Source organism: Thermobia domestica, chromosome 4, assembly GCF_964235325.1.
Source record: "Thermobia domestica chromosome 4, izTheDome1.hap1.1, whole genome shotgun sequence".
NCBI lineage: Eukaryota > Metazoa > Arthropoda > Insecta > Zygentoma > Lepismatidae > Thermobia > Thermobia domestica.
The window spans coordinates 221,582,516-221,602,120 of NC_137457.1; the positions used below are offsets into that span (position 1 = coordinate 221,582,516).

The 19,605-nt window shown below is 36.5% G+C and overlaps 1 protein-coding gene across 2 annotated transcripts in view; it reads right to left on the reverse strand.

Annotated features, from left to right (window-relative positions):
- LOC145683874 (potassium voltage-gated channel subfamily KQT member 1-like) overlaps positions 1–19,605 on the reverse strand; it is an 802,890-nt gene that overhangs the window by 265,535 nt on the left and 517,750 nt on the right. The gene's annotated exons all lie outside the window — the stretch shown is intronic.

Here is a 19,605-nt window from a genome sequence, read left to right on the forward strand (position 1 = left end):
ATACAAATAAGTTATAATACCTAGTATACTTAATTGGTAGGTTGGTTAAGAGTTTAGGGTCTCGTTCATACAGGTTAGTGCGGAATCCGAACTATATGCCCTTCAGCTGGAAGTCGAACCCAGAGTTCCCATGCTGAAGAGGTGTAGGCTAACTACACACAGACAGGAATAAAACAGCCTTAATCTGGATGCACGCCACGTTAATCTGGTAACTTCTGAACTAAGCAGGTAGCAGTATTAAACGCTATGTAATGAACATAGAGAGCCATCTGACGAACACGTACGTACTCACGACTGTGGAACATCGACTGCTGTCTGAAGAGTGTGGATACAGCATCGTAATTAACTGTACGTACAGCAGACGCTAGATACTAATATAAGAAAAAATGTTGGTGGGAGCAGGGATCGAACTAGGGACCCCACGGGTCAGAGTTGCAAGCTCTACCACTAAGTCACCGTGACTTACAATCAAGGAAGTAAAAAAGAGAGTAGTTATATGCTAAGCGTTTATTCGAGAGATAGAATAAGAACCACTGTGTAAGGGAACTCGGTGCTGTAAAGAGTACAATCCCTATTTAAAAGACTAGTAGCTTTGTAACAGAACTGTGAAAGAGGCACTAGACAACAGGAAAATACCAAATGATGACCTCTCTTTCAGATTCAATCACCAAATCACAACTGGGAGAGCAGCGTGCTCCGTGCCACTAACAGCGGCAACTGTATGTAATGTAGGCTACTGACGGCAAAGATATTACACTTGACAAAATTGGAAGTTTACGTGAAGTAAAGGTGCTTCCTGATCAATAACGGTTTCTTATTCCCTGTCAGTCTGTCAGTATGGTTCAATTTTTTGGTACTATGCATTCCCCGTAGATACCTCCTAGTTATACGTATACTGTGTATACCAATAGAATTCTGGTAAAAGTTTACATATGCTACAGCCGTATGTTGAGGAGTCATTCGCTTAAGGGGAGTTAAATACGTACAACGTACGAATAATGTAGATTGGTTCAATCAGAAATTGTACACTAGCCGTGTAAAACTCTTTTCTCCAATCTGTAAGGAGACACGATTTCTCTTAGTGTATAGCTACGAAAAGGCTCTTCAAAGAGCTTCAGCAGACACATGTCTGCGAACGTAATCGTCAGTTTTTAGTATCTTTCTCAAATCTTGGTATTCATGATAATAGTAAATTTAAACTAAGTAGGTGATTGAATACTCGCATGTTTTTTTAAAAAAATCCTAGAATTAAAATCACGAAAACATGGTGATAATTTGTGATTATTCAAGATTAAGCAGATTATCATATACACTTCTAAATGATAATAACATATTTCTAGTCTTACGTACAGTGTATGTCTAGTGACGGGGCCGCGATAGCCCAATAGTAGGGCATTCACCACTGATTCGTAATTTGATCCCAGCTCGTGTAAGTGAACTTTCTCGTCTCAGAATAAAGCGCAGCTCTAGGACTGTTGCTGGTGTGATGGTTGAAGGATGCAAGCCTTAAATTGTGAAATTTGTGTCATATCGATACAGGGAAATGGTGTGGTAAGCCAAAAATAAACTGAAAGACAGACAATTTCTTATCTCCGAAACTCTTAATACAAGATAACTGGCTTTACTCCGGCAAGCCTTTGGCATCCGTAACACTTGAATATCAATTGGCAAAATTGTCATTGCTCTAGCGAACTAGAAGTATTATATCACCTCCGAACGTCAATTGTTTAACCTATCGATATTATCAATTTATAGCAACATTCTTAAGCGCATCTAATATTTGCAAATCAGATTTTTAGTTACCCAGTTTTTGGTGTCTCTTTGATATATTTCTTAACTTTTATGTACATTATGCGTTTCTTTATTTAATTGTTAATAGTACTTGAATTTCAGCATGCCTCAGATAGAAAAAAGTAACAGAGATAGGAACACTGACCTCAACTTTTATTAAACATGTCGTATCTATTCCTCCAATAACGTGATTGAAAACCGCTTTCCATCCTCTCTCTCCCCGTCCCTTCTACCTCCTTCGCCCCCGAAGGCACATTTACTGCAAACAGAACTAGGAAACCATTGGCTGGGACAATCCTAAATGCCATTCGCCTTAACGCACAGTCCGTTCTAAGATCTTTCGATATATTTCAAACTATTGTTCTCCCTCAACAGGGATGTCACTGTTAGTAATTTCGTACTAGATTTAGTGATTTCACTACCGAACTAGTGAAAAAAGTGCAAGTCTTATGTCAGTGATCAATTTGTCAAACCCTCTGGCAAAATCTCAGACGACAATACTGGGTACATTATGGGATAATTACATATTGCTATCGTACAACAACCTACTATTTTCATTGATTAATTTCATATGTCTAGAAGAAATACGGATAAAATTATCATTATCAATTTTCTTCAAATTAAAAATATGGAGGAAAAACCTTAACTCTACAGTATAAAAGTGGCTGCTTTTGAAAAGTGAAGAGTACGCGGGGAAAAAAGGGAAAACTTATTTTTAAATATTTTTATTTTATGGAGTCAATCGGCAGAAAACAACATGAAATTTCTAGATACGTATATTCAATTGTCACAGGAAAGTTCAGAATCTCCCGTAAAACATGTTAAAGACGGAAAATTAATGAATGTCCTAACATTTCCTAAATAAACGATGGAAGTTCATTTTCTTCTGAGTAAGAATAGTACAATTAGAATTTAGTAGTTGTGTTTTGATTTCAGTGATAACATTCTGATATATGTTTGGAAGTGAAAAGATCTGCAGGAAATATCAACACTTCTACCCCACACAACACTCTGTGATATACACACACATAATCAGGAATCAACTAGACATTGCTAGAACCTATATCCGAAAGTCTGGGTTCCGCGCACCGATATCCAGGTTCCCGATTATCGGTTCTGGAATCGGATACCCGGTTTTCAATTCCGAACTCAGATACATGATTCTAGGTTCTGGAACTAGGTACTCGATTCTAGGTTCCGGAACCAAATACCCGATTTTAACTGGGTTCGGAACTGGGTATTTTTGGAAGTAAGTACCCAGATCAGAGATTTTTTTGCCATCTTTGAAATGAACACAGACAAGATGCAGGCCTATCCTTTCGAACTTTATGAAGCTGATATTTCAGAAGGATGTAAACTTGACTTTTATCATTATTCCCTCGTAATCAACTAGGGAAGCTATGATTTTGCTTCTTTCTCGTCTCTGTCCAATAATCACGCCAAATTGTGAAGTTAAATGACCAGCAAGTGTTCTGTTTCTCTCGCCAACGTGCCAGAGTTCGGTGAAAAAACTGTTGTCTCCGTCAAGTTGCTAACTGTAGAAGATAGAAATGAAAGACCATATGCTGAGTCGTTCTGACGTGTGATTAGTGTCATACTAAAGAGGTCTACTAACATATGTTTCCTGCAGTAGTCAAGCCTTTAGTATGACGCTAATCATACGTTAATATTTAGACATTGCTACAATATTAGAACAACTAAAATCTTCCGACAGTGACACGAAAACAACACTCGATGCTGTTCTTAGCACTAGTTCTCAACCATCGCGCCGCGCTTCTAAACGTCCTCGCACCTAACATGTCACCAAAAGGAAGAGGAGGGGGCGGAGTGACATATTGTGATATGTAGTGTATATTTAAACTTATTTATATTTAGTTGTATGGTTGTTTGCAATTTACACGAAATTATCGGACAATGTGTCTTTCGATTGGATTTCCAACATACAAAAAATATTCCTTAAAGTTTGCAACACTGTGTATTCAACGGTAACAATGCTAAGTGCATTACTGCTTTTCTGTTATATTAGTACATTTTTATTCGATTGAATCTGAAAGTTCCATTCACTTTAAAAGGGTAGTTTCTGGGTAACAAAATTTTAAAAATACATTTAAAATGGCCGGGATCCAAGCATTTCTAAATTTAAATCCCCTCCGTGTCTTTAACTGTTATGCAACCCACAATACAATAAACAATATTGGGTTGTATACATACAATGTTTAAGGAAGGGCTATATAAACGCTGCAACAGCGAGAGAATGACACACCGAGCGGCTTACTAAAAAAAGAAAACATCTCACCATAATCATAATCATCATAGTTAACATCATATTTACCCACCCAAAGATGGAAAGAACATCTAGTTACCCTGATTTTGAACCCAACTCTTGCAAATAACTTGTGTTAGAGCTCTAAACCCTATGCTATGCGTATGTATTAATATGAGAAGTCTTAGAGAACGAATCTATCCGTCCGTCTGTCGACAGCAATCAGAGCAAAAACGATAGGTTATAGCGAGATTTTTTAAAATATCAATTTTATTTCTTACCACTCTATTAACACCGTAATTGGATTCCGAATTGATCATCATAGCATCTTACTACCTCTTTCGTCTATTGCTCAATGATTACCCTAATTTGCTATATTAATACTCATACATCAAAAACAGTACCAAATATCGAAATTTTTTATTATGTGGATTATCATTCCAAGGACAAGGTTCCTCTCTGTCTTATAGAGCAAAAATGATAAGCGATTAAGGAGAAATGATTTGTGAGCATCACGAGATTAGATTATATGTCCACTCTTTATCCACTTATTGAAACCAGAAGAGGCAGAAATATACTCTTTACGGTTTAAAGATGCTCCTTATGATCATAGAGAAAGAAACATTAACAGTGGAGAGAAAAGGTTTCTGACATGGATTCAACGTTTAAAGAATAGCTTTCATCTCCACTCTTATTACTAGGGATCGGGTTTCTGTGACCTTAAAAAAAACTTTAAATATATATATACGTTTATCCCCTGAAAATGCCAAAATCTGACCTACAATATAACATGAAGTCGCGTAATTTCAAAACCACTAGAGTACCTATCTTTAGGCATCTTGAAACTATACTCAATGATGCCAGATTCTTTGACAAAATACCTCTAACAATGTCAAATAACTCTCATAGTAGAAAAATATCCTCACCCTCAGTACACTGAGAAAAATCCGTTATCCGGACAGCTCTATATACGGGATCCATAAGTTTATTACGGAAATCTGTACGGAACGTACGTTATCCATATGCTACATACATACTACCTTTTTCCTACTTAGATGTTACATCATGCCGCTGCAGGATGTTTGACATCTAACAGTCTTCCTTATTTTACATACGTATATGTAAGTTACTTACATAAGCTATATGTTATATACGTTCATCTGTATGTGAGATCCTGACCGCCTATGTACATTTCTTTCCTTTATATGGAAAATATGTATAGATGGAACTCTTATACGGAGAGTATTATAAAACTGACATTTTCTGCAAGACGATACTTATAGTCGTACGTTAAGTCCAAAAACTACAGGATTTACGCTGTAACCTACGTTTTTACGAACGACACATCCGTTTTTTCTCTGTGTAGAGAAAAGTGAATCTTACAATTACTACCAGCGATAATGTATGGCGATGGCCCAAATAAAATACTCGTGTGGTGGTATTTGCGATCGTATATAATGTGGCTTAGCAATATTTTCACAGTACTACTTTTGTTCCTTGTATTGAAAGTATGCTTAATCTCTCGTGGACATGGATGGGAAACTTTTAAGCGACTATTCAACAGAGAAACTGGACTTCAGGTATCACTGGATGGAAGGACAAAGAGAGAGGGACAAAGGCTGAAACAGTAACTTCTTTCATCGAAGTGTTAATGCCAGATCAATAACCGTTACCCTTCATACTGTACAGTTTTCCTTCAAATACTGCTGTACAAGAGCAAATATTTCTATGAAACAAAGTTCCAAATAACCTTGTTGCTAATACTGGCAAATACAGATCTGAACAATAAGTGAAATTCGCCTAAAGCATGTCCAAAACTATCTTTTTCTATTATTTCGGGCTCAAACAAGACCTAAAACAAAAATAAGTTTCAAATATGCTCTTAAATTGCTAATGAAAACGCAGTTTCGCGTTTGCAAGGGTCAGAAATGTGTTGATATTTAATTAGAAATGTAAAAAGAGGTCAGGATAGAAATATGACATATCACAGAAATCTAAGCCTTAATTTTCATTCTATTGAAACTGGTAGTAATTGATCTTGACCTGAGCCCCGACTCCCGAATGGTGCCAAAATTATCGTAATCGTTAGCGAACGCAGCCCCAGAATCTAATTCCTAATCCTAATTTGTTCAACAACAAAGTTCCTTCCAATCCTTAACTTTTTTTCTGAGCATGTATTGAGTTTGTGACGTCTTATGCGTGGCCTTGATGTACACATTGATCTCATTATAAAGGAAATTTTGCGCCAGACGAAAAATTGGACATTTCATTTGCACCAACTTAAGGCAAATGTAAAACAATTAGTAGTATGTAGCATGAACAATTCTTTCGGTAAAACTCATATCATGTCTTCTGCTATCACTGGCCACCTAAGGCAAATGGAAAATATTCCATGTGCTCTATTACAGTCCTCTGCTACCCTCTTCATTTTACGTACAGTCATCGGCTAAAGAAAATGGAATACTTTATGTAGAAATACAGATGAAATATGCTATTTAGTTTTGCTGTTGTCTATATATATATATATATATATATATATATATATATATATATATATATATATATATATATATCATTCGTTTTCATAGATCCATAAATTTGGACTACTCTCATATTCCTAAATTTCGTTCAAGTGTTTCGTTTTAACCCTCAGATTAATTTATTTTCTAATAATGTTTCAGTGACGCAACGAGCGTTTTTCCCTTTCTGAAATTACTTCTGACACTATTTCCATTTCTAGCATTTACTCATTAGTTTTCAGTTAGATCTGGCTAATTTTCCTTAGTCTAGTTTTTTTTTATTCTCCCAATACGATGCAGAAATAATATCGTAACAAACAAAATATGCGTGCTTATCCAGCGACACGATTGCTTACTTTGACATCATTCGCAGGTCAGATGGGTATGGACTAGGATTAACACACATTCTGATTTTGTGGGTACTATTCCGATTTCGGAGAAAATGTCCCGTGTCCCGACGTAGCGCTATCGAGGCTTTAAAATGTCCTGAATTGCATATTTGTTGGTTACCTATTATTATTATTATTATTATTATTATTATTATTATTATTATTATTATTATTATTATTGATTTTTGGTTTTTACATTATATATCGAGCCTTCAAAATAAAAGGAAATCTCACAATAACTGCAGGGAGGTACGTAACATAAAGGCTTATAGATAGGCTCCATACTGCAAAGTGGCCATTCTTCTTAATTTAAATTAAATTATGTACGGCCTATGTGGTTTAAATTGTCTTATTTTCCCTTTATCAACTAGATACATATGATTTGTTCCTCTCTAGAAACGCTTTTATTATTACGAAGAAGAAATTGCTGGTGTATTTAGCTTCTCCTCCCCCCCCCCCTTATTAGGCACATGAACTATCCATAGAACTTGCTTTGAAAAAGTGGCAACCTTCGTGGAGACTTCACTTGTAATAATATAAATATATAATCGATTTCGTGATGCGTTTGTTTTTCAAACTAGTAAGGGTAATTTATGTAATCACACTACTCCGTGATATAAGGTAGTTTTCAGATAAAACATTTTAAAATTAACTATAAGTTTACTTTTAAACCTGCCTTGGTCAAGAATCAGATTTGCGATTGCTCTTAATCATACAAGCTGAAAACAACATTAATTACGTAAACTCTACAGAGAACATGTCATGCAAATATCTACGTGGAGAAAGAGAGAGAGGAGCGTAAATGCTTTTAAAAGTGTAACATAAAGGAAACTGAATGATGATTAAAGTGGATGATGAAAAGTACACAATTCAGTGCAAAATGAGATATTCAATAAATGGGAAAAATGCAAACATATAACTAAAGCAAACAACCCTGATTTTTGTCATAATAACCTCCTAGTCCTATCAGCATTTCAGTTTTAATGAATACAATGTAAGACTATTTACCGAATAATGGTTAAACAAGTAAAGATAAATGTCGGCGAAATGTATCCATCATATTCTGGAGGCTAAGTAATTTAAGGGAAACAAAGAGAGTTATTTAATTTTAGTCTTTTGCAGTTGCATTTGAGAATGTTTTGCAGAAAGGTAAATGTTAAGTTGATTTTGAGTCTAACGTCCCTTTCATCAGTGAGGCTATATGAGACAAGACCTACTGATTAACGTGGAATCCGAACTATATGAGATCCCGCCGGGAAGAAGTAAGGTAAAATTGCTTCTTAGATTAGAGGGATGTGCAATGTAGGTTGATCAAGATTGTTTCTAGTGTGTTTTTTCATGAAGTAGGATCTACCAAAACACTAGTGTACTGTAAAGCTAGTATAATTTAAACAGAATAACAACATCTAAATCCGACACTAATTCAGCTAAGGTACTTGCTACCTAAAGCACCATTCGACCGTGTTTATGTATGTTTGTAAGTAGTTAAAATGCCTCCGCTGATTGAGAATCTCACCGACTGTGAAATACGCACTGTTGTTCGTTTTCTTAGTGTTAAAGGCGTAAAAGTGACTGAAATTCATTGCTACATTAGTGAAGTGTATGAAGAAAATTACTAGTGATGGAATAATACGGAAATGAGTTGGAGCGTTTAAAGATGGCGCAAAAATGTTCATGATAAGGAATGAAGTGGTTGACCTTTGTCATCATTTAAGACTTTGTGCAGAAAGTTTACGGAATCGTGAAAGAGAACAGACGCCTCGTAGCTATCTGATAAGTGACTTCCACATGTTCCTGCATTTGAAGAAGCATCTGGGTGACCAGTGCCACGACGACAATGATGAGGTCAACACGGCCATGTTATAGTGGTTGTCAAATTAAGTGGCAGACTTCAATGTGAAAATGACATGTGCGAGAGTAAGTAACTCGTTGTCTTAGGCCTACCGCTCAATGGCAACATTTTGTCGGACAACTATCTTGTTGCTCTGGTTAAATGCATTGAGTTTAATGAAGTCCGCTCACTAAGGCAAAGGCGACAGAAATGTTGCCGAGGTGTTGCCAAGCAGGGCAATAGCTCGGCGACGGAACAGTTGCACAACATCTAAAACGGCATTGAGTCTTATGGGAGTCCATTGACTGCGGCGACGGCGACAGAAAAGTTGCCGAGGTGTCTCTAAGCAGAGAGATAAAAAAAAGTTTCTTTTACAAGCTTTTTCAGATAACAGTTCAATCCGTGTGTAGCGCGTGAAAAGAAGTGTTCGCAATAATGGAAGCTAATACATTCTTTGATTAGTGACTAGTATGTCTTTAATTAGTGATATAGACAATGAAAGATTAATTGAGGAAATAGAGAAACGCCCAGCTTTGTATATATATATAAAAAGTTTGCAAGAATATTCAGATATAAATTTAAAGAAGAAATTGTGTAAGGAAGTGTGTTGCGTTGTTAAACGAAACTGGAATGAGCTTTCCAGCCAAGAAAAAACAACACAGATAGGTACATTATTCGATAATGACATATCAGTGCTACACTACACACTACTGCTTTCATCGATTTCCCACAACTAGAAAAAATGCAGATAAAATTACCATTCTCAATTTTCTTTCCATTTCAAATATAAAAAAGAAAAAAATGTACAATATAAAAATGGCTAATTTTAAAACTTGAAGAATACGCGGGAAGAACGAAGAAAGCCAATTTTTATTTTATGGCTATACGCAGAAGAACTGAGAGTAGAGTTACGGTACTTGTACGTTGGGTACACGAAAAAAATGCTGCACTTTTTGATTGGAAAATGCCTCTTTCTGTGGTCATAGTTTATGTCAAAATGTAACATTTGAGCCGAATATCCACTTCGAAATAAGTGTAGAGCACCAAAATGGCGGCCATTGAAGATGCCCGTCATCAGCCATGGTATTGCCTTTAAAAATAGCTATTGCTTCAACACTACTCATCCGAATTTAATGATTTGTACCGCATTCTCTTAACAATAAAATAATCTTTCAACTGTATAATCGCGCATATCATATGACGTATGAGAAAAGGGACATTTGGGGGAAATCGGGAAATTTCTCAGAAAAATATACCTTTTTTGAAATTTAGAGACACTAGAGCGACCCTAGGTAAGAGTACGCAGTCACATTGTACCCTGAAAAAAAAAAACATTTATTTATTGGTAATGTTTTGCCAAATATGATTTTGATACCTTAAATAGTGACGACATGGGAAAAAGTTTTCCCAATCCTATTTGAAATGAGAAAATATACTAGGTATATCAATATACGATGTAAAATTTCTTAAGCGAGTGCAATCCATCCAAATTTTATGATTCGTACGCCATTCTCTTCATAATGATGCAATCGTTCAAATGCAATATTGTTTGTGTCCCGATAAAGCATGGGAAAGGGGAAATTTTGGGAAAAGCGCAAATTTCTCCGAAAAATTCCTTTTTTATACGTTTGGATCCTCTCAGAGCGGCCACAGGTGAAAGTGCGCAAACCCTAACATACTACCAAAAATACGCCAGAGTATTGTTAATGCTTTGTGCAAACACCATTAAGGTATATTATTCAGTAACGTCATGACAATACATTGAAAGCTCTTGTTAAGAGGGAACTTTTCTGTCTTTAAACATTCAACTCTATACCCTATGGGTTCTGCATAATTTTCAAAACCAGATTTTTTTTTTCACTTTACTTACGAATTTCATTGATAAATAACATTTTTATTTTTAATTAATATCTCATTTTCCCCACGGGATTCCGTAGGTGTAAAGAAAGACTCGTTTTTATAAACAGCAGTGATTTTAATTATTTTTAGAAGAAATACTACATTAATGTGATAAATGTTTACAAACAACTAAAGCATTAACTGCTGCTGTACAGCTCTCATAATTCTTGATTATCTTCTTTCAACATTTTATTGTATTTCTTGTTGCACTGCCTACCACCAGTGAATTTTGTGCAAAAGTAGCGGGCTGGAACTTTGGTTTTCGAACAAGAGCATCTTGCAACACATCCGGAGCAACCGCATGTAACGAATTCTCTGCAGACTTCCCTAATAGGGGGAAGAGGAAACCAGACCAGTGTCCACTCCCCATCAACAATGGTCCATTCCCATTCTTCTGATTTTTGAATAGGGTCTATTGTTCTTCCCTGAGCATGCAAGACCTCAAACTTCACCTCCCTGGTATGTTGAACGAAGGTAATGTTGACTTAGTGCTTCATTTGTTGGGGGAAGTCTTCGTAGACTACGATTTTTTGAAGTAAAAAGAAACTTTCTAACGTGATTGACTGAGAAATCTGCGTCTTTGTAATAGAGTAAAGAAGGGAACTTCTACAGAACTTAAAAAGTCTCGTCACAAATAGGCTGCCGTGGTAGAGAGATTGCTTGGAAGGCTTCAGTAGCTTCAGGGAATGATTTCCACACTTTCCAGGCGTCTGTTTCCCTTTCATTGCAAACGAGGACGTTACATCTTTTCCAGTAAATGCATGAAAGCCTCTCAATGCAAGAGTTTTATGTTCACCTATACTTTCAAACATATCATTAATGTTCATGAATCTTTGACAAAGTCTAAGAAAATCCACATGTCCTGAAGTCCAGCAGTTTTAAGAATGTGAAAAAGAGATATCACCAAAACAACTACATCAGTATATATTGTGCAAATCACATTGCTTTGCTTGCGCGGGAGACCTGGGTTCTATTCCTGGCGGAAGCTCAAGTGGTTCGGATTCCACGTTAATCAGTAGGTCCACGTCTCATATAGCCTCGCTGCTGAACGGGATGTTAAACTCAAAATCATCATTATCATATTGTTTTGCCTCCATGCTCAACACTGTCTTTAGCGTAAAGGAGAATCCTTCCGTCAGCTTCCCCCTGTTGCCTGCGCTGTGCTCCAGCAATTGAAGTTTCATCCGACAGAGATGAACAAATAATGCCATCAATCTCAATATCGATATGAACCCAATGAAAATTTTAAAATATTTTCCAAGTAACTTGAAAAGCTCTGTTTTATTTTGATCACAGTAGAGGAAATTATTCCAAGCTTTTGGTAACATACTTCTTTTTGCTACTTGGGCCTGCTATACACTATAAGATACATCCTAGGAAATCTCTTACGATCAAAATCTCAACGTATAAGGCATCAGATCGCATGTCATTTCCTGTGTTCTGAAAGATCCTATGAGATTTCTCTTGTTTAGAGCACGTTCTATTTGGGAAAGAAAATTCGTAAGATTTCGATTTAAGCGACATCAGGTGAGAGAAAGTAAAAACAAAACAAGTGATAACAGCTGATGAGATATCTTCTGATCGTGCAGGTTTACTTTAGGTGTACCACTCGAAATAATTGTTGAAAAATTATAATTTGTCACTGTTTCCTAAATGATTTGCGTTGACTGACATGAAAATATCTCACATAGCGTAGATAAAATCCCTCAAGGAGACCATCAAAAGCAATTGTTGATAAACTACAATTCTTTTACGATTTGCGTACAAATAAGGAGTCCGGATATATAGTATAAAAACTATAGTGCAAAAAACTTAAACCAAGTTGTGCTAGGTGGCCCCTGAAAAGTATGAATGCCATCTAACCGAGTTAGGGCAGGGCGAAGCGGGGGAACCGAGCGTTAGCCAGGGGTGCGAGCAAAGGAAACAGGCGCGTCAGTGAATCTAGTGAAAACGAGTGGATTTTAGCAGTGATACGAGTTTGAATAGCACTTGTCATGGTATCATGGTAGTAGCGCTCCACTTGTAAACATGAATTATAGCTTCTGTAAACTATGCAGAAATACACCGGTGGTGGAAAATAGTATCACCGGTCATTTTTCACATGCACTCACTTAGGTAAATGTTTCGCAGAGGGGGTCCAGAAGTAGGCAAAACATACAAAATTTACAGGAAGATGCAATGACTTAGACCTAACACAACTTAACCAAATCTAAGCTAATGAAATTAAACTTAAACTAACCTAATATTAATAGAAGTAAGCGAAATTCTATCACTTTCTGAAAATTGTACTAGACCCATATACTAATATAATCTAACGTAACATAACCGTAACTAACTTGAACCAACCTAAACTAAACTAATGTGCATAGAAACTACCGAAATTGTAACATTTCTTAGAAAAATTAGCCGGACCCTTTCTGCTAAACGTTGTTTCTCATCTATTTTATCCGTCGTTTAAACATTTATAGTGATTTTACACTAGTATCCCTACAGTTGTAAACATAAAACACAGATGTATTACTTTGTATTTAATTTTGTTGCTTGCAGATATTTGTTCCTTATAAATATATCTTTTCATCCAAAGTATTAAATTTTACTTGTAAATCTTGTAAAATGTGATGCGCCAAAAGTATATCAGTAACATTCTGACTTTTATGCTTTTTTAAATAGAGGTATCCAATTTAACAATATAGCGCCTGGTATTAATATCAGTGGGATGTGCAGTGTGGTTAGCACAGTGATTCTTCAACTTTGTACTTTTATTGAATAGAACTATTTCACAATGTCGATAAACGTCATTCGGTCAGACAGGAAAACTCTTCACGTGTATGGCATAAAAAGGGCAGGATTTCCTACAAGATATATCATAACATTTTTCCGAAGATAAATCCTAAGATATTACCTAGGATTGATCTCGTAGTGTATAACGCGCCTTGCTGACGAAAACCAACGCTTCTTTCATCTCTCACACGTTTCTTCAGGCAAGTTTTCGAGTATGTGTTCCAAGAAATGTGCATTTTGTTTGCACGGAATTTCTCAGAATCACTAAAAATTCTGTCTTTTAATTTTATAACACAGTATTCTCCAAACGCTCGTGATGTTTTGGATGGAAGAGCATGCACTAGTGCTGCTCGATCGTAAATGAGTGTATCACAGAATCCTTCGAATCGTGGCGGATCAACAGCTTCTTCCAAGATTTTAAGTAGCTGAGATTGCTAACACAACGCCATTTGATGAAAATAAAGGTGAGATACTAATATTCTCATGTTTAAAAAGTCCAAATCCAAGTTTCTGTTTGGACTTACAATGGAAGCCCTAGAGAAAAGCTCTACATCATCTAGTTCAAAACGTTGCAGTCTACAAAGTCTTTCCCCAACAAAAGATGAACGAAGGCAATGGAGAAACCAGGCAGGAGAAATTTGGGGTCATGTAAGCTCAGAGAAGGAAAATATTCCAAAATCTGAAGGATGGGGATGGACCATTGTTGATGGGGAGTGGACACCGATCTGGTTTTCTCTTCCCCCTATTATGGAAGTCTGCAGAGAATTCGTTAAATGCGTTTGCTCTGGATGGGTTGCACGATGCTCTTGTTCAAAAGCAAAAGTTCCATGCGCACTGCTTTGCACAAAATACACTGGTGGTAGAAAATGCAACAATAAAAGGTTGAGAGAAGATGATCAAGAACCATGAGAACTGTACAGAAGCACTTAATTTTAATTGTTTATAAAAACGAGTCTTCCATTACACCTACGGAATCCCGTGGGGAAAATCAGATATTAATTAAAAGTAAAATTGTTATTTATCAATGAAATTCGTAAGTAAAGTGAAAAAATCTGGTTTTGAAAGTTATGCAGAATCCATAGGGTATAGAGCTGAATGTTTAAAGACAGAAAAGTTCCCTCTTAACAAAAGCTTTCAATGTCTTTTCACGACATTACTGAATAAGATATCGGAATGGTGTTTGCAAAAAAGCATTAACAATACTCCGGCAAATTTTTTGCGGTATGTTAGTGTTGCGTACTTTCATCTGGAGCCGCTAGAAGAACATCTCAATCAGACAATTAGTAGGTAAGATACAAAAGAATTTAGTGAACTTCTTAAATGTCTTGAGTAACCCCATAAAATTTACCTCTCAATAAATTGGGGGCATAAACTTCCCTTTTTTCGTACGTCATGGGTTGAATACTGCAATACTGCATTTGAAATATTCCATCATTATAAAGAGAGTGACGTACTAAGCATAAAACTTGGAGGTCCAGAAATTTTACATCGTAATTTTCCCTACTTGTATATATGTTTTACTTGCAAACAGGATTAGGAAATATCACTGTTCAACAACGAAAATGTAAATTGAACAAAATCAGCTAATTCTTATTGATTTTGTGGTGCTGATCACGAATTTGAAAGTTATTTTCGAATATTAGCTCTACTTTTCGTTTTACATGCATGTCTAATAATAACGCTTTAAAAATAAACATATTCGCTTCGTTTGGGGTAAAATGTTACACTGATCCGACAACACTGGAGAAACTATATGAACGCTTGGTTTCATTGTGTTCCTTATCTCAGTAGTGTTCTGCTATTGTTAGAAAAGACATGTTTAGTGCAGTTATCAGCGTTTTGGGTGTGACGTTTGTGTAGTGCAGGACATAAAAATACAACTACAAGTACGCAAAAATACTGGTATTTCGAATGTATATTTTTAAATAGTTGTCGGAACTATTTCAAGTGACATTTTGAGGATTTCAATAAACAAAAATGCCGCAAAATTGTGTAAACAGTGCGGATAGCTTCTGCTACGTGTGTGGGGAAGTGACATTTTCCTCACAAAAGCAGACTATAACACCAGTAATAAGAAAAACCTATCAATATTACTTTGGTTGTAAAATTGGAGACCAAGATAAATCTTGGGCACCCCACATTGTGTGTAACACTTGTGCCAGCAATCTAAGAAATTGGATTAATGGGAAGGGGCGCTCAATGCCTTTTGCAGTGCCCATGATTTGGAGGCAGACAAGCGACTACATCAGAGACTGTTATTTTTGTATGGTTCCTTCCGTCAAGAAGGGAATTTCCACGAAGAAGAAGCGGGCCTTGATCTATCCTAACATTCCTTTTGCAATGCGCCCTGTTCCACATGGAGAAGAACTACCTGTTCCTGACCCACCTAAAGAATACGATCTTTTTTCTGATGATGATCAAGAAGTTGAAGCTCCTGAATCCAGTACTTCGAAGGACTTACTCAAGAGGAACTAAGTGATCTAATCAGAGACTTGGACCTCTCGAAAAGCAAACCCGAAATTTTAGCGTCACGCTTAAAGCAATAAAATTTATTGCAGGAAAAAGTAAATATTTCAGTGTATCGGAATAGGGAGAAGATGTCCACTTCATTTTTTACTATGGAAGACACACTTGTGGCATGTACAGATGTAAATGGTCTCATGAGGACACTTAAAATTAATTACGAACCTACGGAGTGGAGGCTGTTTATAGATTCGTCCAAGGTGAATTTAAAGGCAGTGCTTTTACATATTGGAAATGAACTTCCTTCAATTCCTGTAGGTTACGCAGTTCATATGAAGGAATCTTATGAAAGCTTGAAACGTTTACTTCAAGCCATTAAATATTACGATTTTCAGTGGCTCATTTGTGGTGACCTTAAAGTAATAGCACTGTTGCTAGGTATGCAGTTAGGGTATACAAAGTATTGTTGCTTTATATGTGAATGGGACAGTAGAGATCGTGGATCTCATTACCGCAAAAGTGATTGGAGTACCAGAGAAACTCTTCAGCCGGGAGTTAAAAATGTGCAGCATGAACCACTGGTAGATCGTAACCGAATTTTGCTTCCCTCTCTACATATTAAATTAGGTCTTATGAAAAGTTTTGTTAAGAGCATGAACCAAGAGGATGAGGCCTATAAGTACCTAAGAGGACAATTCCCTCGATTAAGTGATGCCAAAGTTAAAGAGGGCGTTTTCATAGGGCCACAGATTAGGAAACTATTCAAAGATCACAAGTTCAACGAAATTCTCCAAGGTGAGGAGAAAGCTACGTGGGAAAGCTTGAAGAGTGTTTGTTCACAGTTCTTGGGAAGACAGCGAGCAACAAATTACAAACAACTGGTAGCAAAGTTGTTATTGTGCTACGAAAATCTTGGTTGCAATATGTCTCTGAAACTCCACTTTCTTCATTCACATCTAGACTTCTTTCCCGAAGATTGTGGAGCAGTAAGTGACGAACATGGTGAGCGTTTCCATCAAGATATTGCAGCCATGGAGAAGAGATATGAGGGAAAGTGGAGTTCTAACATATTGGCCGACTACTGTTGGACTATTGCAAGGGATGCTTTAGATGTAACCTACAAAAGGCAAGCCAAGCGAAGACGCTCAAAATAAAATAAACATAATCCTCTACAAGGGATCACTTGAAACTTTTGTCTACATTGCAGTGTAGTTCTTGCACAAAAAGGTATTTGTACTTATTTATCATATTTTGATGTTAATACTGATTTTTATTATGGAATTGTTAATGTTTAACTTGACCACGGTTACTTTATTTTCTGTATCGTTGTGAAACTGGTATTTGCGCAATTTTGAAAAGGAAGTACAAGGGCATAGAAAGCTATAGGTTAGGGTACTTCTTAACTCCCCAGCTTATCACATCACAGTGAAATAGATAAAAAAAAGTGAAATGTAGGTTTTTTACAAGGATTTTGCTTAAATGTTCTATAAATATTAGTACATTTATATATATACAGCTACTATTGTACAAGGGCGTATTTTTTTCACAACCTGACCTAAGAAAATTCTTCTATTATCATTTCCTTTCATATTATGCTTAAATGAATGTAAAAATCGCAATTTCAAAGAATTTACATACTTTCTATCAAAATTTGTTGAACAGTGTATTTTTTCACGATGTCACTAAATAAGATATCTTAATGCTGTTTGCAGGAAACATTAACAATACTCCGGCGTATTTTTGTGGTATGTTAGGGTTTGAGTACTTTCACATGTGACCGCTCTGAGAGGATCCAAACGTATAAAAAAAATATTTTTTCCGGAGAAATTTGCGCTTTACCCAAAATTTCCCCTTTCCCATGCTTTATCGGGACATAAACAATATTGTATTTGAACGATTGCATCATTATGAAAAGAATGGCGTACGAATCATAAAATTTGGATGGCTTGTACTCGTTCAAGGGATTTTAGATCATAATGTTAACTTTTGATATATATTTTCTAATTTCAAATAGGATTGGGAAATATTTTCCCACGTCACTATTTATGATATTAAAATCATATTTGGCAAAAACATTACCAATAAGTAAATGTATTTTTCAGGATACAATATGATTGCGTACTATTACCTGGGGTTGCTGTAGGGGTCTCGAAACGTCAAAAAAGGTATATTTTGCTGAGAAATTTAACGATTTCCCCCAAATTTCCTTTTTTCATTCGCCATACGGACATGTGAGATTATACAGTTCAAAGATTGTTTATTCTCAAGAGAATGCGGTACTAATAATTAAATTCGGATGAGTAGTGTTGAAACGTTAGCTATTAAAAACGATTATGGAGTACGGTAGCTATTTTAAAAAAGGAATATCGTGACTCATGGCGGCCAACTTGAATGGCCGCCATTTTGGTGTTCTACATGGATTTCGAAGTGGATATTCGGCTCAAATGTTACATTTTGACATTTGCCTTCGGTGCGAGCGGTCCCGAATTCGATTCCCGGTGGGGGCACTCGGTCGAAAAATTGTAAAACGCTTTTTCAGGCCAGCCACCTTGAATGAGGTTTTCCTGGGTTTTCCTCATTCACACCAGGCAAATATCGGGGTGTCACTAACTTATAGGTCCCAGGCCGCTTCCTTCCTTCCCTTTCCCCGGATTGTGTGCTCACCGAGGGACATCACCCCTCAAAAGGTGAAGGGCTAAATGGCCTAAGATGCCGAAAGCCCAGAAATCTAAATCCCGACCTAATTGTTAATCTCTTCGAATTATTTAGTTCCGCATTTCAAATGGGTGTCTCGCTGTCGAAGAAATGATTCGCAGGACACTCATGACTTGTTTGAACTTATAGACCTTCAACACGCCCGAAAACCTGTGCACACTAATTCCGGGTATGAATTGATAAAAAAAAAAAACTTTCTCATGAGAATGTAAAGTGCTTACGATAGGACACATGTCTAATAGACCTTTCGTACTAATTTGAGGACACTAAATTCACTCAATTTTGAGATTATTTTTCTCGAGCCCCCATAGATGAACATGTCAAGAAAATAGTTCTGTTGGATTGAGCGTCTTGAAATTTGTAGAAAAGGAGGACTTTGAAATTTATCCAAGGAGGTAATTTATTTCATTTATTTAAATTTATTTATTTAACTATTGGAATGGTCGGTAGTTTTTTTTTTTTAAATGCCCGAAACCGCGATTATGTGAACTGTTCCGGTTGCCGATTATGTAAATTGTGATATCAAATGCTCGGCAACTTTTATGTTGCCGTCGTCTGTGAGCGAGGATGTGGCAACAAAACTGTTTTGTTTCCGTCAAGTTGCTGACTGCAGGCGACAGCGACGAGATAGCTGCGCAATTGTTTTGTCGTCAGTGAGCAGTAGGCCTTAATGACAAGGATTGTTGTGTCAGTTGTTTTATGTTATTCATGGAGCTTCGCTTTAGGGAAAATGAGTTGTCCAGTGGTATTTTACCTATAGATAACTCTAGATTTTGTTTGAAGACGAATAATCATTCTAGTAGTGGAAATTGTGTTGATAACACTGATTGGTGATGTAATACATGGACGGAATGAGAAAGGATATTATACTTATTTAATCTTCTTTCCATCCTCAATGAACTACTAGATTGGTGAACTCACAATGTTTTAACTTAAATAACAAAGACACACACA